Genomic DNA, 22,897 nt, shown 5'->3' on the forward strand with positions numbered 1-22,897 from the left:
GATTATGCGGGATATTACGAGGATGAGGTTGATCAAAATCACAACTACGTGCAACCACCAGCACCACAACCACCAGGTCGTCCACACGCAGATAACGGCAATGTTAGGGCTCCCCCTCAGGTACGAGATCATTACCATCTCCCTAAACTGAAATTGAATATTCCACCATTTGAGGGTAGATATGTTCCTGATATATATCTTACTTGGGAGTTAGAAACTGAACAACGATTTACATGTTTACAATATCCTGAGGAGAGACGTGTTCCTGCTGCTGTTTGTGCTTTCACTAGCTTTGCATGTGTTTGGTGGTCTGAACATTGTAGATTATATCCTGTTCCAGCTAGTTGGGCTGCTTTGAAAACTGCTATGCGTACTCGTTGGGTTCCACCATATTATCAACGTGATTTACTTAAAAAATTGCAGCGCTTAAGACAAGGAAAAAATTATGTAGAAGAATATTATCAAGAATTACAAACTGGCCTGATTAGATATGGTATTGTTGAGGAGAATGAAGCTATGCTTGCACGTTTTATGGGTGGATTAAATTGAGAGATTCAAACCATTCTAGAGTTTACGGATTATAATAATATCACTCATTTATTCCATCTTGCTTGTAAAGCTGAACGTGAAGTGCAGGATCGACAGGCATTGGCGCGAACTAACTTTTCTGCAGGTCGACCTTCATCATGGACACCACGTGCATCATCTACTTCCACTGCACCATCACCTCCTTCAGGTGCCACCTCCAACCGTGATACAAGAAAGCAGGCACAACCACCACTATCTGCCAAGAGCACACCCGCCGGGCCTGCACAGAGCTCTTCTTCTTCCATGGCGTCAACAGGGCACACATGTGATATTATTTGCCGTCGTTGTAAGGGAAGAGGACATTTTGCGAGAGAATGCAAATCTCAGTGTGTGATGATTGCTACTGAGGATGGTGGGTATGAGTCCGCTAGTGACTATGATGAGGAGACTTTGGCTCTTATTACACATGAAGAACACGGTGGAGATGATTCTGATCATGAGACGCAATACATGGCAGCTGAAGATGCTGACAGGTATGAATGTTTAGTTTCTCAACGTGTTTTGACTGTGCAGGTTACACAAGCTGAGCAAAATCAGAGGCATAATTTGTTCCATACAAAGGGAGTTGTGAAGGAACGTTCTATTCGCGTCATCATAGATGGAGGGAGCTGCAACAACTTGGCTAGCATGGAGATGGTGGAGAAGCTATCTCTCACCACAAGACCACATCCACATCATTACTACATCCAATGGTTCAACAACAGCGGTGCATTTTAGTATCTCTACATATGCTGATTATGTTGATTGTGATGTGGTACCTATGCAAGCATGCTCCTTATTACTTGGTAGACCATGGCAATTTGATAAAAATTCTGTACACCATGGTAGAAACAATCAGTATACTCTTGTTCATAAGGATACAAATATTACTTTGCTTCCTATGACTCCTGATTCCATTTTGAAAGATGATATTCATAGAGCTAATAAAGCAAAATAGGAGAAAAATAAGAGTGAAAATCAGATTGTGGCAAAAGAATTGGAGCAACAAATGAAGCCTAATAATAAACCATCTAGTGTAGCTTCTGAAATTAAATTGAAAAGTGCATGTTTACTTGCCACCAAGTCTGATATTGATGAGCTAGTTTTTAGCAAATCTGTTTGCTATGCTTTTGTGTGCAAAGAGGCATTATTTTCATTCGAGGACATGCCTTCCTCTTTGCCCCCTGCAGTCACTAACATTTTGCAGGAGTTCGCTGGCGTCTTCCCACAAGACGTGCCACCGGGATTACCACCTATTCGAGGGATTGAGCATCAAATTGACTTAATTCCCGGTGCATCACTACCCAACCGTGCACCATACCGTACCAATCCAGAGGAGACGAAGGGGATTATGCGTCAAGTATAGGAGCTGCTCGACAAAGGTTATATACGCGAATCTCTTAGTCCTTGTACTGTTCCTATTATACTAGTGCCTAAAAAAGGATGGTAGGTCGCGTTTGTGTGTTGATTGTAGAGGCATTAATAATATTACTATTTGTTATCGTCATCCTATTCCTAGGCTAGATGATATGCTTGATGAATTGAGTGGCTCTACAATATTCTCCAAAGTGGATTTTTGTAGTGGATACCATCAAATTCGTATGAAATTGGGAGATGAATGGAAAACAACATTTAAAACTAAGTTTGGTTTATATGAGTGGTTAGTCATGCCTTTTGGGTTAACTAATGCACCTAGTACTTTCATGAGACTAATGAACGAAGTTTTACGTGCTTTCATTGGATGATTTGTGGTAGTCTATTTTGATGATATACTGATTTATAGCAAATCTTTGGGAGAACATTTGGAACATTTACGTGCTGTTTTTATTGCTCTACATGATGCACGTTTGTTTGGTAACCTTGGGAAGTGCACCTTTTGCACCGACCACGTATCTTTTCTTGGCTATGTTGTTACTCCACAGGGAATTGAAGTTGATAAAGCCAAGATTGAACCTATTGAGAGTTGGCCGCAGCCCAAAACGGTCACACAAGTGCGGAGTTTTCTTGCACTCGCTGGTTTCTATATGCGTTTTGTGAGAGATTTTAGCACCATTGCTGCACCTCTCAACGAGCTTACAAAGAAGGATGTGCCTTTTGTTTGGGGTACGGCACACGAAGAAGCCTTCACGGTATTGAAAGATAAGTTGACACATGCTCCTTTACTCCAACTTCCTGATTTTAATAAGACTTTTGAGCTTGAATGTGATGCTAGTGGAATTGGATTAGGAGGTGTGTTATTACAAGATGGCAAACCTGTTGCATACTTTTCTGAAAAATTGAGTGGGCCTAGTCTGAACTATTCTACTTATGATAAAGAATTATATGCTCTTGTTTGGACTTTAGAAACATGGCAACATTATTTATGGCCCAAAGAATTTGTTATAAATTCTGATCCTGAATCTTTGAAACACATTAAAAGTCAAGCAAAACTGAACCGTAGACATGCTAAATGGGTTGAATTCATTGAGACTTTCCCTTATGTCATTAAACACAAGAAGGGTAAAGAAAATGTTATTGCTGATGCATTGTCTCGTCGTTATACTATGCTTTCACAACTTGACTTTGAAATATTTGGTTTGGAGACCATCAAAGATCAATATGTGCATGATGCTGAATTTAAAGATGTATTGCAGAATTGAAAGAAGGTAGAACATGGAACAAGTTCGTCGTTAACGATAGATTTGTGTTTATTGCTAACAAGCTATGCATTCCAGCTAGCTCCGTTCGTCTGTTGTTGTTGCAGGAGGCGCATGGAGGAGGACTAATGGGACACTTTGGCGTGAAGAAGACGGAGGATATACTTGCTACACATTTCTTTTGGCCAAAGATGAGACGGGATGTTGAGCGTTTTGTTGCTCGCTGCACTACATGTCAAAAAGCTAATTCACGACTCAATCCTCATGGTTTATATATGCCTTTGCCTGTACCTACTGTTCCTTGGGAGGATATATCTATGGACTTTGTTTTAGGTTTACCTCGAACAAAGAAGGCGAGGGATAGCATATTTGTTGTCGTGGATAGGTTCTCGAAAATGGCACACTTTATATCATGTCATAAAAGCGATGATGTTGTTAATGTTGCTGATTTGTTCTTTCATGAAATCATTCGCTTGCATGGTGAGCCAAATACTATTGTTTCAGATCGTGATACTTAATTTCTTAGTCACTTTTGGAGATGTTTATGGGCTAAGTTGGGGACTAAACTGCTTTTTAGTACTAATTGTCACCCCCAAACTGATGGTCAAACTGAAGTAGTCAATAGAAGATTGTCTACTATGCTTAGGGCTGTTTTGAAGAATAATAAGAAAATGTGGGAAGAATGCTTGCCTCATATTGAATTTTCTTATAATCGTTCGTTGCATTCTACTACTAAGATGTGCCCTTTTGAAATTGTGTATGGTTTCCTACCTCGTGCACCCATTGATTTGTTGCCTCTTCCATCTTCGGAGAAGGTTAATTTTGATGCTAAACAACGTGCTGAATTGATCTTAAAAATGCATGAGTTAACTAAGGAAAACATTGAGCGTATGAATGCTAAATATAAACTTGCTGGAGATAAGGGTTGAAAACATGTTGTCTTTGCACCTGGAGATCTTGTTTGGTTACATTTGCATAAGGATAGGTTTCCTAATTTGCGCAAATCAAAGCTAATGCCACGTGCTGATGGTCCTTTTAAGGTGTTAGAGAAAATAAATGATAATGCATATAAACTTGAGCTGCCTGCAGATTTTGGGGTTAGTCCCACTTTTAACATTGCAGATTTGAAGCCTTATTTGGGTGAGGAAGATGAGCTTCCGTCGAGGACGACTTCATTTCAAGAGGGGAGGATGATGAGGACATCAATACCAGTGTTACACCCACAACCCCTGCTACTATACATACTTGACCGATTACTAGAGCTCGCGCACGCCAATTAAATTACCAGGTATTTTCGTTTCTTGGTAATGCTTCTAATGTTCATGAGAATATGATGCTGCCTAAATTGGATACAGTTGTTTTGCTTACAAATGAAGGGCCTAGCTTGGAGAAGGATGAACATTGGAGCAAGAACAAGCATGGAGTTGATGGCATGCGCAAGGGAGAAAAGAACAGAGTTTCACGTGATGATTTCAGGACTTTGAAGCTACCATAATGAGTGCATGAAGCCTTGGACGAAATATACAAGATGCCACTTCATAATTTTCGTCCAGAGGCTATTCTAGGTGCTGCGTCACCTTATTTTGGGCCAGGCCCATGTAATTTCGAAATACTTCAATATAGGCTGTTTTTAGAGTCCGTATGTGCGGGGAAACAAGAGTTAGGGTGGGTTTCAGACCCCTCCTCCAAGGGCCACGAAATTCCCCCCCCCCTCTTCCTCCATATATACAGCCCCTAGGGCATCGTTTAGACTTTGGGTTTTGTTTAGATTAAAAGTTCGCCATAGCCGCAACTTCGCGAACTTCGTTTGTGTTCAACGACCTGACAAAGGCGTCACAGAACCCCACCTTGATCAATAAAGCTTTCCTCTTATATTCGCAATATCCAGATTGCAATCTTAGTTTCTTGCTTGTTCTTCGTTTGCCTGCAGGAAACAGACCTTCGTGGTCAGGTTGATCGTGCTCCGGTGTGGTCAATAACCTTTCGAACTTGGTTTAGCGATTGCTAAGGCGCGACGTCCTCGCACGTTCGTAGTCGGATCGTCAAAGTCGACTTCCTCCAAAACGATAGCCACCAACTCATCGAAAGACGGGACACCTTTGCCTCTATCACTTTGCGATGATGAGTGGCGATGTTCTTGATGTAGATACCAAGATGATGGAGACTCGTCCCTAAGTAGCCGAAACAACTTCGGAAACGGAAAAACCGCTAACTCAAAATCTCAAATGACAAATGTCAAATGGTGGTAGCGGAATGCGGTGGTGCTGTTGCACTAGGCAATGCGGAAGTGGAATGATGGGTTATGCGAGTCAAAGTTGAAGTTGCCGTCCCTATGTAGCCGAAACACCTTAGGAGACACAAGCCACAACTCAAACAAGTTCAAACAAATTCGGGTTAAGTTGGGGTGGCGGAAGTGGTGGTGGTGGTTGATGAAGAAGCAACCGTCCCTAAGTAGCCGAAACACCTTAGGAGACTCAAATCACTACTCAAACAACCACATATGCAATGGGGATCAAGATGGGTTAGGTTGCGGAAGTCGGTGGTGGTGTAGCGGATGATGTGGTGGAAGCCCTAGGCAAAAATGCCAAAGTTCCAACAGTTTGATGGAGCCAAATGATGTTTGTGGTATTTTTATGGGAAAGGGAATGTCAATAGCTTCAAAACGAGCTAAAGAACGTCAAAATCGGAGTTTGGATGAATTAGTTATGGACAAAACAAAAATCAGCCGAAGTTTGAAACTACAGGTTACGGACGTCCGTAAAAGGACAGATGTCCGGCCGTCGGACGTCCGGTCGGGCTCGGAAATCCGCTAACTCTGTTCTGTTGGCTGGTTCCGGTCGTCCGGTGGATGATGGACATCTGGTGCTTCGAGGGGGTCCGGACGTCCGTAAAAACGCCGGTCGTCCGGTGGGTCAGGGTCAATGCGAGATGCGAGTTTCGGGACGCGATTTTGGACGGAAAATGGAGATTTTGGGGGCAAAATTGAGGAGATTTTGTGTATGGAAGGTGGGGAAACTTGGGGAAATGCTAGATCCACTCGAAACCAAGCAAATCCATGGATCAAACTCAACAAAACATCATCAATAAAACAAATCACAAAATATTTTGGGGCTATTTTTGGTGGGGGATTTCTGAATTTGGGGAAGAACTCAACAAAATCAAGCTAGAAAACACAACGGGGAGGTTCTGAAATCGTGATAAACGTGGCTCATGATACCAAGATGATGTAGGGTGGAACCCTAGATGGCCGATCTTTCATGAAAGGAGCGGATTCCAACTAAGAACACGAAGAACACGAGGAGAAACACGAGGGAAAACACAAGAGAATCACTCAAACCAACAAGATTCGATTACACATGTGCTAGATCCTCGAAACACGAGAGGAGACACAAGATCCACGATCAACAAAGGACGATACAAAGGGTAACCAGTTCTTCTCCGTGAGGAGGTCTTGATGGGGGCCACCCAAGAGGGGGTCTTGAATCCAAGGTGGATCTTCACCGTAGAGGGGCCGCAGTCTCTCTCGTGGTGTAGATCCGTAATGGATGAGCAAAGCTCTATCTCACATATGAGCTAAACCAATGCTAACCCTAACTAGCAGGAGGTGGAGGAGTATATATAGTCTAGTGCCACGAAGAGGGGCGAAGGGGTACAAGGGCCTCGGGCCCGATACACTGTGCGCAGACAGGCGTCGGACGTCCGGTGGGTGTCGGACGTCCGGAGGCTCGGGACGGCCCGGACGTCCGGAAGTCTTCGGACTTCCGTAAATAGCGTTCTGTCGCCGTGGCTCCGGTCGTCCAGTGGTGCTCGGTCGTCCGAGGCCCGGGAGGTGTCGGACGTCCGGCCCGCGTCAGTCGTCCGGCCGCTGTAGCATTCGTGGGCTGACTCTTCAGGCTGGTGTGAGCTCCAGGCATCAGACGTCCGGCGGGGTCTAGTCGTCCGGAAGCTATAGACTTCGGGCAGCTTCTTCTCTTGGTCCTTGTACTTGGCGTCCTCGCTAGGTCGTCCGTTGGATGTGGTGGCTCCGTGACTTTCCTCTAAGTACCTGATCATGCATAGCACACACGTTGGAGGTATTAACCATGTCTCACATGTAGAAAGTGAAGGTTCGGAGAGGAGCGAGTTCACCTTGTGTCCAATGGCATATAATCGAGGTCTCGTCATATGTCCTCTTTGGGCTTGGAGAGTAGTCGGAGTGTACATGGGGATGAACGTGGGATGCTCCGCATCAGATCTACTCCACGAGAGAGACTGCGGCCCCTCTACGGAGAAGATCCATGTTGGATTCAAGACCCCCTCGCGGAGAAGACCCCCATCAAGACCTCCTCACAGAGAAGAACCGGTTACCCTTTTGTATCGTCCTTTGTTGACTTTGGATCATGTATCTCCCTTTGTGTTTCATGGATCTAGCACATGTGTAATCGAATCTTGTTGGTTTGAGTGATTCTCCCGAGTTTTCCCTCGTGTTTCCCCTCATGTTCTTCGTGTTCCTCTTTGGGATCCGCTCCTTTCGTGAAAGATCGGCCATATAGGGTTCCACCCTACATCAGTTTGTCATTGCAGGCTTTCGGCTTTAACCTCCAAACCAAAATGGTGGAGTGTTTGATACTATTTGTGAATAAAAAGAAGCATTCACTATGTCTGGAAACCAGGCAACCCAGTCATTGTGCTCGAACAGGCAAAAAATTTAGTTCGAGATGTATGTTTTATTACATATGTAAGAAACATCTTCCAAGGAGAATAGTTCCGTTAAGGGTTCCTTTCCTTGGATTGGCATGCTTTAGTTATGCATGCCTGGGCTTTCGTCCGCAATACGGAAAAAGTTGTCCTGTATGTTTGAAGAGTTACCGGAATGTAACAATATGTCGTTTGATTGCCGACCAATTATTCTCTTAAGAACGCTAGCTTTTGGCTTCACCCGTCTGAGGTACAGGTCCGGATTACCCAGTTGTAACAATCGTAGAGGTGCTCCCTTTATGCCCTAGACGAACAAACATGAACGTAGGGCATAAACACAGGAGCAAGGCAACCCAGCTTGGCAAAAACTTAAGTCATAGAGGTGCATATAATGGCAAAAGGAGTGTATATGAACAAACAACGTATACATTGTGAGCTCCAAGCTCTGAATAATAATAAGCTTCAGTTAAAGAAGCCCCCAGGCGTCGTGGGGTGTATATATTTTAGGATGTGTACCCCTTAAGTGTTCAGCCTATCCGAACATACCCTGGGAATTGTACAAACACGATGAAATAAAAAGAAATGAAGAGGAGAAAAAACAAAAAAGAAACAAGACCAAACTTATGTGTAGAATCTTCGGAGCCGAGCAGCGTTCCGTGGATTCGGCTCTAGGCGATTATCCGATGCATTACGAAGGCAATAGGCCCCTCCTGTGAGAACTTCATCTATAATGAAGGGGCCCTCCCATTTTGGTTTGAGCTTGTCCTTCTTCTTCTCTGGGAGGCGTACAACAAGTTCGCCGACATTATAAGTCTTGGCCCGCACTTCTCTGCTTTGGTATCGCCGAGCCTGTTGTTGATAAAATTTGGAACGGGCTTTTCCAATGTCACGCTCCTCCTCCAGGGCATCTAGGTCGTCCTGCCAATTGAGCTCGGCCTCTCTCTCTTCATACATGCACAACCGAGGTGAGTCATGAATAATGTCACAGGGCAACACAGCCTCTGCGTCATACACCATGAAAAAGGGTGTGTATCCGGTCATGCATTTGGGCGTAGTCCGCAGTCCCTAGAGTACGGAATCGAGTTCCTCGACCCAGTGTGTATCTGACTCCCGTAGGGATCACACTAGTCTGGGTTGGATGCCGCTCATTATCAGGCCATTAGCCCGTTCGACTTGACCGTTTGTTTGAGGGTGATATACGGAGGCGTAATCAAGCTTAATGCCCAGATTAGCACACCAATTTTTTCACCTCATCGGCTGTGAAATTAGAGCCATTGTCAATAATGATGCTGTGCGGGACACCATAATGGTGTACCACGCCGGATATAAAGTCGATCACCGGCCCAGCTTCAGCCGTTTTTACTGGTTTGGCCTCTATCCACTTAGTGAATTTAACCACCATAACCGGCAAATATTTCTTCTTGTGGCTTCCCCTTTAAGGGGTCCGACCATATCTAGCCCCAGGCCGCAAAAGGCCAAGTAATGGGGATTGTTCTTAAGGCAGTGGGCGGCATATGACTTTGATTAGCGAAAAGCTGACATCCTACACAACGCTGTATAAGGGCCTGTGCATCTGCTCGTTCCGTTGGCCAAAAGAAACCTGTACGGAAGGCCTTGCTTATGAGGGCCCGAGCTGTGGCGTGATGGCCACCAAGACCAGCATGTATTTCGGCCAAGAGCTGATGTCCCTCCTCTTCGGAGATGCATCTTTGAAGAACTCCAGTAGTACTTTTCTTGTAGAGTTCACCTTCGTGAACTTTCTAAGCTTTAGAGTGTCGAACTATGCGACGGGCCTCATTCTGGTCATCAGGGAGCTCCAGCCTATTAAGTTAGGCCAGGAAGGGTTCTGTCCATGGAGCAACGACAGCCATGATTACATGGCCGGAAGGTGTCATTTCGGTGCCCGAACCCCCGATGATATCAGAATTGTGTTCGGCATCTAGGGGTATGATTGGCTCCAGACTAGTATTTCCGCTCTCGTCCTGCAATACCACGGATGGCTTGAAAAGCCTTTCCACAAAGGTGTTAGGCGGGACAGGATCGCGTTTAGCGCCTATTCGAGCAAGGATGTCCGCTGTGATGCGGAGCATCCTACGGTCATCTCCTTGTACACATTCATATCACCTCAAGCCCCAAGTGGACCTACCGGACTTAAGGTGAACCCACTCCTCTTCGAGATTTACATGAATATCCATTGGACTTGGTTGCTACCTCACCCTGGAACATTGTGCATCATTAGGTACGAGGGCAACCGCCACCAAGCAGCTAGGAAGCTTCCCGGAGGCCAAGGAGAAGGACCCCAAGACCCAAGAGCTGACCAGAAGCGTCAAGATGAAGAAAAGGAAGCGTGCAGAAATTGCAGTACCGGACAGTCCGGTCCCGATAGCGGACAGTCCGGTCACACTGAAATTGCACTACCGGACAGTCCGGTCCCCATAGCGCACAGTCCGGTGGCACACGAAAATGCATGTGTCCTCACCGGACTGGCCGGTCCTTACCACCGGACTGTTCGGTCCGCCCAGTTTTGCTACGAATTGGGCTAAAAAGCCCATGTAACCACCGAGGCCCATACCCTTTCGCCCCTAGCTATATATTCCGTGCTCCTCTCAGTTTTTAGGGTAAGCAAAGTATTTGATAGACAAAGAGAGAGCTTTGCTCATCTTCCTCCACTTGGAGATCTAGACCTCCTCTTGGAGAAGCTCCTCTTGGAGATCAAGCCCTCCTCTTGGAGAAGATCCTCTTGTGGATATCAAGGCCTCCTCTTGGAGAAGATCCTCTTGTGGATATCAAGGCCTCCTCTTGGAGAAGGATCCCCATCATAAGATCATCAAGACCTCATCTCCTTTGGATTTGGGATGAACTTTACCTTGTATCTTTCCCTTTGTTGTTCTTGTACCTTTGAGGATCTTGTGTGATTGTGAGTCTAGTGGATGTGTGATTGGACTTGTTCTCCAGTGTTTTCCTCTTGTGATTTCCCCTCTTGTTCTTCGTGTTCTTCGTGGATTCCACTCCAATTCGTGAAAGATCTACGCTTAGGGTCTCCACCCTACAACATCTATGTATCATGAGCCACGTTGATCACGAATTTGGAGTCTCCCCCACCGTTTTCTAGCCTTGTTTTGCTTGATTTCGTCCTAAAATCCGAAAATCCCCACCAAAAATAGCCCCAATTTTTTTGTGTTTTATTGGTTTGATGATGTTTTGTTGATTTTGATCCATGGATTCATTGTGTTTCGAGTGGATCTAGCTTCCCCACAAGTTTCCCCACGTTCCATCCACGAGATCTCCTCAATTTTGACCCCAAATCATCCATTTCCGCCCAAAAATTTCAATTTCATGCCTTCCCAACCCGCACCGGACTGTCCGGACCCCCGTACCGGACTGTCCGCTTGCATCAGGAGCAAATTTCCCATAGACCGGACTGTCCGCTCGAGTCAGAAGGTTTTCGGATGAAGACCGGACTGTCTGCTAGTTCAAAAACTACTTCGGTTGATTTCTTGTTTCGGCCATATCTTCCACATCCGGAGTCCGATTGTGACGTTGTTTAGCTCGTTGAGTAGCTATTGACATCCCCTATCCATCTAGATGTGTTCGAACATCAATTGACTCCATCACAATTTTGAAATTTTGACACCTTTGCCTTGGCCCTCCACCATATCATCCGTAAAACCACCATAGCTTTCTGCAACCTAACCCATATTGATCCATATAGCATTCGTGGTTGCTTGAGTGGTGACTTGAGTCTCCTAAGGTGTTTCGGCTACTTGGGGATGGTTGTTTCTTCACCAACCACCACCACCACTTCCACATTGTCAACTTCGGAACCACCGTCGCATTCCACTATCACCATTTGACATTTGAAATTTGATATTTTGAGTTCGTGGTTTTTCCGTTTCCTAAGGTGTTTCGGCTAATTAGGAATGGTTCTACATCGAGAACACCGCCACTCATCATCGCCATGAGGTCGTCATCGACATTGACCACTTCACCTTTTTGACAACCTAACCGTAAGCAAGAACGGTAACCTCTATATCATCTTGGTGTCATGGTATCCCGTCATTGTACATTCATTCTTGCCATTGCTTTGTTAACCCCTAGCCATTTTGCGTCACTTGCCTATCGAGACTAGCCATTTGAATATTGCCGGCAATGTTACTTGTGCACATTAGTGATCCGCACCTTCCATTGCATACATACCATATCATATTGGTATCCTCATCTTGGTATCATCATATCAACTCTTGTGTCACAAGATTGTTCCCACATATACACAATTGCTATCTTGGTATGTGCATTTTGCATAGTGGCCATACAAAAAAAGAGAATAAGCTTTTAAGCAAAGAGAAAACAAAGAGCTTGTAAGCAATAGCCATAGCATCGCCACATTGCATATCATACTACCATATTGACCATCTTGGATCATCGTGTGCGAAACACCGGGAACCATACATAATAGCATACTTGGGATAGAAAGTTTATCCATTTTGCATCTTATAGGTTGTGCACAAGTGATGCGGAGCATCCCAAGGTCATCCCCATGGACCTACCTTCATCCCACCAAGTGTCTAGTGGACCCATGACTCGATCACGTGCAAGAGCTCTCGAAACTGAGGTGACATCTCTCCTCTCACAATTCCACTTCGATGAACATGAGACATGGCTACTACCTCAAATGGAGACATTGTGCATACTCAGGTACCAAGGAGATAGCCATGGAGACACCAAGGAGCAAGGAGAATCCGAAGAGGAAGATGGACGTGAAGATGGAAAAGAAGAAGGGCAAAGTCTGCAGAAGCCCAGGCGATCTGGACCCCTGCCCGAACAATCCGGCTACAACGCCCACGGACACCCAAAGCTTCACCACGAAGCCGGATCATCCGGACCCAGGCCCGGATCATCCGGCCACACCCGGACATCCGGACGAGGACCCGGACATCCGGACCCCCCGCAGCTACTCCGACACAGCCGAAGCATCCGGACGCCGACCCAGATCATCCGGACCACCGAAGCCCAGATCATCTGGACCAACTCCCGGAGCATCTGGCCACCGCCTGCGTGCATGACTTGGGCCGAGGCCCGTGTACCCGTTTCGTCCCCTCACTTACCCCTTCGCCCCTTGGGCTATAAATAGACCTCCTCCTCCCCATTTTTAGGGTTAGCAAAGTAGTAGCTCATATGTGAGGATAGCTTTTGCTCATCCATATGGATCATCTCTTCGAGAGTGACCGCGGCCCCTCTCCGGAGAAGATCCACGTTGGATTCAAGACCCCCTCTTGGGTGGCCCCATCAAGACCTCCTCACGGAGAAGAACCGGTTACCGTTTGTATCGTCCGTTGTTGACTTTGGATCGTGTATCCGCACTTGTATTTCGAGGATCTAGCATATGTGTGACTATATCTTGTTGGTTTAGTGATTTCTCTTGTGTTTTCCCTCGTTTCCCCCTCGTGTTTTTCGTGTTGTTGGACGGGATCCGCTCCTTTCATGAAAGATCGGCCGTTTAGGGTTCCACCCTACATCATCTTGGTATCATGAGCCATGTTGATAATGATTTCAGAGCCTCCCCTCTTTGTTTTCTAGCTTGATTTTGTTGTTTTCCGTCCTAATCCGAAAATCCCCACAAAAATAGTCCGAAAAAATTTTCTTGTGATTTGTGAGTTTTGATGATGTTTTGTTGGTTTTGATCCGTGAATTTGTTGTGTTGCAAGTGGATCTTACCTTTCCCCACCATCTCCACCGCGCCATCCATCCAAAATCCGCGAAATCATCGAATTGTCCACGAGTTCGTGTTCATGCCGAGCCCTTCCCAAGCGAGATTGACCCACCCGGATCATCCGGAAGTTGGCCCGGATCATCCGGCTGTTGTCCCGGATCATCCGGATCCGCCCGAGTCATCCGGCTGTTGGCCCAGATCATCCGGCCTCCTTTGACAAAACTGCATTTTCTGCAGTTTTTGCCCTCCGCCGCCTACGCCTCCGCATACCCACTTCGACCATCACCACCTAACTTCCGCAAACCCCTCCGCAAACCCTTCCAATACCCCAAACCAAACCACCACTTGACCGCTACCTACTCCGACACTTTTTGTCGCATTTGGTTTTGAGAATTTGAGTTGTGGCTCACCGTTTCCTATCGTGTTTCGGCTACTTAGGGACGGTTCGACATCAACATCACCACCACTCATCTTCATCGAGGACTACTACGAATGACTACACCATTGTGGTATGAACTTCACCTTGGTATCATCTTGGTACCGTGATATCATCATACTTTCTTGCATTTGCATTGATAACCCCATAGCCTTATTTTGCATCACTTACCCATTGAGACTAGCCGTTGAGTATTGCTGGCAACGAGACTTGTGCACATTAGTGATCATACTTCCCATAGCTTACATACAATATCATCGTGTTGCATATCTTGGTATCATCTCTTGTGTGACAAAGTTGTCATCGCATACACAATTGCTATCTTGGTTCGTGAAGCATTGCATGAGAAAAGAGCTCAAACAACAAAGAGCCAAACAAGCTTTTAAGCAAAAGGGAAAGATAAGCAAAGAGCTTATAAGCAAGAACCATAGCATCATACAATATTAAGATTGTCATACTCGATCATCTTGGATCATATCTTTGGAACATCATACATAGAGCATACTTGGGATAGAAGTCGTTGCATTTTTGCTTAGTAGGTTGTTCACAAGTACGTATCCGCATATTGTGCAATCGTGCTAGCGTCTCTCTAGTGTTGTGCAACATGAGCATTGATGCAGGGTGGAACCCTAGGTGGCCGATCTTTCACGAAAGGAGCGGATCCCTACGAAGAACGCGAATAACACGGGGAAGAATGGAGAGAAATCATAAGGGGAAACACGCAAGAACAAGTCCAATCACACATCCACTAGACAATCAAACACACAAGATCCACAAGGTACATGAACAACAAAGGGAAAGATACAAGGTAAGGTTCATCTCCATGAGGAGGTCTTGAATCCACGAGGGGATCTTCCCATGAGGGGTCTTGAATCCAAGGTGGATCTTCTCTGTAGAGGGGCCGCGGTCTCTCTCGTGGAGTAGATCCGATATGGATGAGCAAAGCTCTATCTCTAATGAGCTACTACTTTGCTAACCCTAGAAAGGAGGTGGAGGTGGTCTATTTATAGTCTTAGCCACGAAGGGGTAAGTGGGAGAGGGATACAAGGCCAAAGGCCCGTGGCTGCGCACAGGCAGAGCGGTAGTACCGCTTGGGAGGGCGGTAGTACCGCTTGTAAGCGATAGTGCCGCTTGGACTGGGCGGTAGTACCGGACCCGGGTCGCTCAAGCACAGGAGTTTGTCGGGTTGAGCGGCAGTAGAGCGGAAGTTCGGGGGTAGTGCCGCTTGGGGGGCCTCTAGCGGTAGTACCGCTTGGTTTGGGCGGTAGTACCGCTCGTCCTGGGTCTTCTTCCTCCTTCTCTTCCATGCTTCCCTCACGGGCGGTGTAGTCGTTCCTTGGCGCTTGCACTCCTCCTCGACATTCGTGAAGCTCCGACAATACCTATGCATGCACACGGGAGAAGTGTCAAGTAGTATACCATCCTCGAAGTGGTCAAGTGAACACGTGTAAAGGAGAAGATTCACCTTTATGTATGAGAAGTAGATGTCGCCCGTGTCACTTGCCGAACGGACTCTTGACATGGTGATGTCCATAGGATGCTCCGCATCATCCCCTCCCCCTTGGGAAAGATCCGACCTCGGATCGAAAACCAAATCACCATGGGAAAGAGATGGCATCGCCATGTAGGAGTGGTTGATCACCAAGTTCTCATCATCTTGAAGCTTGAAGTGGGCACTCTCCAATGTCGCACCGTCTCGTGATTCCTTCAAAAGGAGCAAGGAGAACAAGCACTTGGAAAAACAAATGCGGTTAGCGTTAGTGCAAAATGAAGCATTCAAGAGGTGATGCACCAAACAAGTGTTGTCATCAAGCGTAGCATATGGTTTGACAAAGGATTGTGACATGGCATGTAAGTATATGAATTGAGCACAATCAAGGACAACATGGAAACAAGAATGCAAATGGGAGGTAGAGAGGCAAATATGTTTGGCAAGAGAATAAGCATCTACCTCAAGGTCATAGCAAGCGTTCTCAAATTGCTCAATGAAAGGTCTATGGTAGGCATATGAATCATTCACAACACCAAAGAAAATGAGATGTCTAAACACATAGGTCAAGTGCAAGACAATCCAAGCATAATGTGCATAGGGTGTAGTGAACATAGTGTGGCACTCAACACAATAGAAAGAGCAATTGTTCAACATGTGTGAGGCAATCAAGGCTAGCATGTAGCAATCAATGTGACATGGCATATGTGAAGAATTGACAGTGTTGCGACAAATCATGTGAGAGGAGCAAGTAATACAACAATTGGATGCAACACACAAGGCATATATATCATGATGCATGGAACAGTGAAAATGACAAGTCGAAGCAAGATCTCTAATATGTGTGCAATCAAGTGGTCCAAGATGAACAATAAGTCTCATGGTACAAGCAACACAAGTAGTATGATCCACAATATCCATGCTCATGGTTTGGAGGTTCTCAAAAGAGAAGGATATCACTTTGAAAGCATGTTCTTGTGCGTCCTTCACAATGCCGAAACACAAGCAAAAGCGGTGTAGAAGCGAGTCGTGGTAGGATGTATGAGGCTCGCTCTCAAGAGCTCGAATGCTCAACTCACGTGAAGCGGAAGTCGACACAAAGTCCAAGTATCCTACACATGCACAAAAGAAAGTAAAGAATGTATGCACATGGTAGATAAACACATCATCCATCATGATGGTTCTCTTCTCTTGCACATAACCATTAGAAGCACAAGTGCATGAATAATATGATGCAACAATGGCAATATTCATGTCACTAAGTATATGGTGCAAAGAGGTAAGACAAGCATGCTTCACAATAAATATGTCAAAATCTCCAAATATATGTGAGAATGCTATGGGGGCAATCTCATGAGCAAGACTATAATCATTGTTGCACTCAATACATGGCAAGTCATCTCGCATGAGAGATGCAACACATGGAGATATATGACAAGAAGCAATAACAATCATGTGCAAAGCATGTAGATGGTTGACATCAACCGCATGAAATGAGCAAGTATGAATCATGGGTGATGCAACAAGGCAAGCAAACATACTAATCAAGTCATGCAAACTAGTGGAGCGAAGATGCAACACATTAGGTGAAATCATGTTAATCATGTCTTGTGAGCAAATAATAGGCATAGACAATGCACATGACATATCGCAAGCATGAACACAAAGCAAGATCATAGTATAATCATAGGCATGGGGTACCAAGCAAACATGGCAATAACAAGTGATATCTCCACCAAGCTTGCAAATACACATATACATATGAGAATCAATCATCAAGTGTAATGCAAAGCATGGGTCACAAATGCATGGCAAAGGCATAGGAATGAGCATATCATGCAAAGTGAACATGGCAAGATGGGCATATAATATCTAATGGACAATAACCCATAGCCAAGTGAGGGCAATGTAGAAGAGATGCGCGAAGACTTCGCGTGAAGAGAGCGGTGGGAAAGGCAATCCATGGGATCCCAAGTCATCATTGCTCTCTAGAGCTCGTTTTGTCAACTCGTGGGATTGCGAAGTTGACAAGTATTCATGGGTACCTATGCAAAAGAGACACAAACCAAAGAAATTGTGCGTGTGGTAAATGTACACATCATCCATCATAATGTGCATGTGCACGTGAGTGTTAGCACAAGATAAGCATCGCTCAAAGAAATTTGATGCATGGTATAAGAACATGTCATCCATCATGAAAGAATAGTTATTGTGTATGACACGATGGGGATGCAAATTTAGCATAGAAGTATATGGCACATCAATAGCATGTTTATTCATGGCGAGCATATTGTGCACACAAGTATTGGGATCATGCAATGAATGGGATTGATCAAAATCTCCTAAAATGTGTGAGGAAACTATGGGGGTCTCCTCATGAGAAATATTGGAAAAATCATATGGAGAAAATGGACAACATCCAAAACAGTGCATATCCGAAGCTAGGTGGTCATGGCATGGCATATGAGATAAATGATGCAAAGGAAGCATATCAATGCCATCACGAGAAAAACAAATGCCAATAACCATGGGCTTGTCATCTATGCCATATGTGCAAATTGGGTTTATTTTAATGGAATATGCATAGTCACTATGAAGAGATTGCAAATATGACATATGATTGATCTCATGCATAGCATATGACAAGTCAAGCGGAATGGCAAACATGATGTGACCTAGAGAATTGTCACAAGAAATCCTATGTAACATGGCATCACAACTAATAGACTCCACATGGCAATCATCAAACTCATCATAAATGGGTAAATCATCGCATGGGGAAATCATACTAGAATGAAGCATGGTAATAGGTTGATCAACATCATGCAAGCAATCAATGTCAAGAATGTCTACTAGTGGGACTAGAGCATCACCTTCACCTATGTTACCTTGTTCATTCCACTCAAGTGCTGTAGGTGAGGTGGGAAAGACCAAATGGTGGTCATCATCATCAACTTGATGGAACCATGTGGGGGGTGCATCATGTTCCACCATGGCCATCGTCTTGTCCAAAGGAAGGACAAAGTCGTCGCGAGTCGGCGCGTCATCATATATGGGACCTAGCACCAAATGAGAAGACACAATAGAGGTAGAGGTCAAGTTGTTAGAAGTGCAAATGGCCTCACGAGACTTATCAACTATCACACTCTCTCTATGTGGTGGTTCACTCACTCCCTCAAGGTAGGTGCACTCAATCTCATATATGGTGGAGTCACTCATCCCACTCAAGTGGTGGGGGTTGTGGCTCTCCTCAGATGGGAATTGGGGTAACTCATCATAGATGGGGCTAGTGGTGAACTCGCTCTCACTCTCGATATGGTGGCACAAGTCACTCAAGTCATCATACATCGCCGTGGTCGAAGTGAAATACTCAACCATCTCATCGCCGTCACCATGGATGAAGGCCGAAGATGGCGCATCATCACTCTCCTCCATGACCGAAGGGAAAATCCCATGCTCGATCATCTGGTCATCGTCGCCGTTGATGTAGGCCGAAGATGGCACATCATCACTCTCGCCTCCTAAGATGGAAGCATCATCCTTGCTTGCCACCGTGTTGCTCGCCTCCAAAGCTTGGTCCTTGAGGGTCTCCGTAGTCGTACTTGTCGCCGCACCGTCTTGAAAAAGAGTCGAAGTAGACTCGGCATCATCAATGCCACAAAGAGGGATGGCGGTGAAGTCAAACTTGGGAGCATCGTCTTGGAGCTCGTTGGGCCTGGACATCTTGGTGGTACTAGCCTCATGCTCGTCGTTTTTGAGATTGGTCTTCCAGAAGTTTGCTTGGGATGGAGAAGCCTTGGCCTTCATGAGTTCTTGTTCCGCCTTGAGAGCACCAATGTAGTTGTCGTCGAGGGACTTGTAGTTCTAGAGGAAGATAGTCTTGGAGATGTCGTTGTTCAATCCCATCATGAAGTGGAACTTCATTGACATGGGGTCGTCCATGCCGGCTCGTCGCAAGGCAATCTTCATCTCCTCGAAGTACTCGTCGATGGACTTGGATCCTTGGATGGTGTTCTCCAATTGGCAAAGAAGTTGTTCCGTGTAGGTTGGAGGCACAAACTCTCTCCGCAAAGCTCTCTTCGTCTTGGGCCAACTCATGTCGTAGATCTCCGAAGGTGTGTGAAGCCACCATGTCGAGGCGTAGTCGTGGAAGTTTCTTGTGGCGCAGTTCAGTTGATCTTCGGGAGGAACTTGATGTGCTTGACGTAGTCGTCCATTAGGCGCTCCCACTCGAGATACTGCTCGGGTTCTTGAGTTCCATAGAAAGGAATCTTGTGGTCGGTGTCGAGGTCGTAGTAGCTCATGGAAGTCACAGACTTGTGCTTGGGGAGCTTCTCTTGAGCGTAGTCTTGAGGTGCTTGTTGGCGAAGATGCCGTATGACCAAAGGCGAAGATGCCTTGAAGTCGCTTGGCGAAGATGCCAAGGGAGATGGTGAAGTCGTCGAGCGGTTGTTGGTGTTGAGGTCTTGACCTTCATGTTCTTGTTGGTGATGGTGTCGATGCTGATGTGATCTTGCCGGAGATGGTAGCTCGGAAGCATGTGTTCTTGAGCGTCTTCTCGAAGATGAGGAAGACCGCCTGTAGGACTTGATGAGGGCTTTGATCTCCTCCATTTGAGCTTGCATCTTGGCGTCAAAGTTGTTGGTCTTGGCATCGAACTCGTCGTTGTTGTTGTAGACTGAAGGTGAAATGCCTTGCCTATCCATCACAAGACTCGAGTAGAGGTGAGTAGGAAATGAGATAAACAATACCAAGTTACCTTTTCCCAAAGTTGAGGATGTATCTCCTTTCACTCAATGTGAGATGAAAGAATAGTGGAATTGGTACCGGACTTGTTCACTCACACCTAAAAACTAAAGCTTATGGAGTAGCTCGGTGAGGATAGTGGCACAAAAATTTGATGCAAAATGTTAGCAAGAGTCAATAATGTTGAAAAAGGTCCACAAATTCGCAAGTGAAACATGTAGACCAATAGCAATATGTGGCACACGGAAACACACACACGGATAGATAAATGGGGTCGTGCAACCAAGGAATGAGCTCAAAATGTGGAATCCACGGAAAACGCTCGTGTTGCACAACTCAAGAGAGATGCTAGCACGATTGCTCTATAGGCGGATACGACACTTGTGCACAACCTATAAGATGAAAAATATATGGACTTCTATCCCAAGTATGCTATGTATGTATGGTTCCCGGTGTTTCTCTCAAGATGATCCAAGATGATCGGATATGACAATCTTATATGCAATGCGGTATGATACGATGGCACTTGCTTACAAGCTCTTTGCTCTCTTTCTTTTGCTTAAAAGCTTTATTCTCTTTTTTTCATTGGCCACTTTTGCACAATGCACAAAACAAGATAGCAATTGTGTATATGCGGAAACAAACTTGTGACACAAGATATGATACCAATATATGCACCATGATGATATGGTATGTATGCTATGGGAAGTATGATCACTAATGTGCACAAGTAACGTTGCCGGCAATACTCAAATGGCTAGTCTCGATAGGCAGGTAACGCAAAATGGGCTAAGGATTTAACAATGTAATGGCAAGAATGTACAAAGATGGGATACCACGATACCAAGATGATATAGAGGTTACCGTTCTTGCTTACGGTTAGGGTGTCAAAATGGCGAAGTGGTCGATGTCGAAGATGACCTCGTGGCGATGATGAGTGGCAGTGTTCTTGATGTAGATACCAAGATGATGTAGACCCGTCCCTAAGTAGCCGAAACACCTTAGGAAACGGTAAAAACCGCAAACTCAAAATCTCCAAAGGCAAATGTCAAATGGTGGTTGCGGAATGCGTTGGTGGCTCCGGAGTTGGCAATGCGGAAGTGGTGGTGGTGGGTGATGACGAAGTGACCGTCCCTAAGTAGTCGAAACACCTTAGGAGACTCAAGTCACCACTCAAACAACCTCAAATGCTAAGGGGAACAATATAGGTTAGGTTGCGGTAAGCTATGGTGGTTTGGCGGATGATATGGTGGATGGCCTATGCAAAGATGCCAAAATGCCAAACTTTTGATGCAGTCCAATGATGATGGAACCTATCTAGATGGATGGAGGGTGTCAATAGCTACTCAACGAGCTAAAGAACGTCAAAATCGGACTCCGGGAGCGAAAGTTATGGCCGAAATGGTGAAACTCGGAACGCTGAAACTGGGAGGGGCGGAAGTACCGCTGGAGAGGGCGGTAGTACTGCTTGTGGTGCTCAAGCGGTAGTACCGCTAGGGGGGCGGTAGTACCGCTGGTGTCGGGATTTTTCGCAGATCGAATCGGGGCGCGATTTTGGGGCGGAAATGGATGATTTCGGGGTCAAAATTGGAGAGATTTCATGAATAAAAGATGGGGAAACTTGGGGAAATGCTAGATCCACTCAAAACCAAGCAAATCCATGGATCAAAATCAACAAAACATCATCAAAACCAACAAATCACAAGAAAAATTGGGGCTATTTTTGGTGGGGATTTTCGAATTTACGACGAAATCAAGCAAAAGAAGGCTAGAAAACGAGGGGGGAGGCTCCGAAATCGTGATCAACGTGGCTCATGATACCAAGATGATGCAGGGTGGAACCCTAGGTGGCCGATCTTTCATGAAAGGAGCGGATCCCTACAAAGAATGCGAAGAACACGGGGAAGAACGGAGAGAAATCATAAAGGGGAAACACTCAAGAACAAGTCCAATCACACATCCACTAGACAATCAAACACACAAGATCCACAAGGTACATGAACAACAAAGGGAAAGATACAAGGTAAGGTTCATCTCCATGAGGAGGTCTTGAATCCACGAGGGGATCTTCCCGTGAGGGGTCTTGAATCCAAGGTGGATCTTCTCCGTAGAGGGGCCGCGTTCTCTCTCGTGGAGTAGATCCGATTTGGATGAGCAAAGCTCTATCTCTAATGAGCTACTACTTTGATAACCCTAGAAAGGAGGTGGAGGTGGTCTATTTATAGTCTTAGCCACGAAGGGGTACGTGGGAGAGGGATACAAGGCCAAAGGCCCGTGGCTGCGCACAGGCAGAGCGGTAGTACCGCTTGGGAGGGCGGTAGTACCGCTTGTAAGCGGTAGTGCCGCTTGGACTGGGCGGTAGTACTGGACCCAGGTCGCTCGAGCACAGGAGTTTGTCGGGTTGAGCGGCAGTAGAGCGGAAGTTCGGCGGTAGTGCTGCTTGGGGACCTCTAGCGGTCGTACCGCTTGGTTTGGGCGGTAGTACCGCTCATCCTGGGTCTTCTTCCTCCTTCTCTTCCATGCTTCCCTCGCGGACGGTGTAGTCGTTCCTTGGCGCTTGCACTCCTCCTCGACATCCGTGAAGCTCTGACAATACCTATGCATGCACACGGGAGAAGTGTCAAGTAGTATACCAT

Source organism: Aegilops tauschii, chromosome 1 (assembly GCF_002575655.3).
Source record: "Aegilops tauschii subsp. strangulata cultivar AL8/78 chromosome 1, Aet v6.0, whole genome shotgun sequence".
Lineage (NCBI taxonomy): Eukaryota > Viridiplantae > Streptophyta > Magnoliopsida > Poales > Poaceae > Aegilops > Aegilops tauschii.